General features: G+C 46.7%; 1 protein-coding gene across 1 annotated transcript in view; it reads right to left on the bottom strand.

Annotated features, from left to right (window-relative positions):
- SPRY2 (sprouty RTK signaling antagonist 2) overlaps positions 1 to 914 on the bottom strand; it is a 6,620-nt gene extending 5,706 nt beyond the window's left edge. Inside the window, exon 1 of the mRNA XM_008643667.2 lies at positions 56 to 914. The gene's annotated coding sequence lies outside the window, so the exon portion shown is untranslated. The remainder of the gene's footprint in view (positions 1 to 55) is intronic.
- Positions 915 to 977: the final 63 nt, after the last annotated feature.

Here is a 977-nt window from a genome sequence, read left to right as displayed (position 1 = left end):
GGGAGGGAGTAGGTTACAGAAAATCTTGTTTTGCAAAGAAGGAAAAGGCTCTCACCGTGATCGCGGCGCTGCACCAAACCCCTCTCTCTCTTGTATTTTCTTCTTCCTGCGGTTTGCAAATAAATCCAGCCCTAAAGCAAAAAAAAAAAATTCTTTTCCAAACTCTGCTTTAGTCCAGCTTGCAAATTAGAGTAAGAATGATCACCATGTAAAAAAAAAAAAAAAGTCCAGAGCAAAGTTAGGTGCCTCTCCCCAGATCGATTATAATACGTGTGTGCGTGTATATACTATAATAATAATCAAAACACCTCTCCGGATCGGGGTGGGTTTTCTTTTCTCTTAAAAAGAGATCACTCAGTCTTACACACACACTTTCCTTTTTTCCTCCTCAATGAACAAGAGGCCGAATCGCAATACCAAGTCACTTTTTCTGTTGCTGTTGCAAATTGATCAAGAGGAAAGGGAAAAGCCAAAGAAAACAAAATAAAGTGGATCTAAAATAAAATCCCAGAGCTTTCTTCCACTGAGCTCCTCCAAAAAAGCAGCTTGTGCAATGTAGCCGTTCTGCTGAGAAGCTGCTTGCTGCAGGCTCCTCTCCCCTCTCTCCCTCTTAGCTTTCTCGCTCCCTCTGCGAGCGTGTGTGTGTTGCAGGCAGTTCTGTGGTTTGCAATCGGGGGGGTGTTTTGGGAGCGCAGCGGATTTGTGGTGGTGGTTGTTGTTGTGTGTTTGGAGGAGGTGGAGGAGGAGGAGGAGGAAGATTTGAGATCCGAGCTGTAGGGGCTCGGCGTTTTTCTGCTCGCTCGCTCTCTCCCTCTCTCTCTTTTTCTTTCCGGAGGAGGTAGGGTGATCTCTCTGCAAAAGCAGCAGTAAATGGCGTCATGTGGATCTGAGGAGGAACAGAGCAGTTGTTGTCCCAGAGGATATATCGCATCCGGTCCCAGCTCATTGGCTCTGCGGGGCTACATTCACTGGCGCTC

Source organism: Corvus brachyrhynchos, unplaced genomic scaffold, assembly GCF_000691975.1.
Source record: "Corvus brachyrhynchos isolate BGI_N302 unplaced genomic scaffold, ASM69197v1 scaffold121, whole genome shotgun sequence".
In the NCBI taxonomy this organism is placed as follows: Eukaryota; Metazoa; Chordata; class Aves; order Passeriformes; family Corvidae; genus Corvus; species Corvus brachyrhynchos.
The sequence above is the reverse complement of the archived record's forward strand: the minus strand, read 5'-3'. Positions and strand labels throughout refer to the sequence as shown.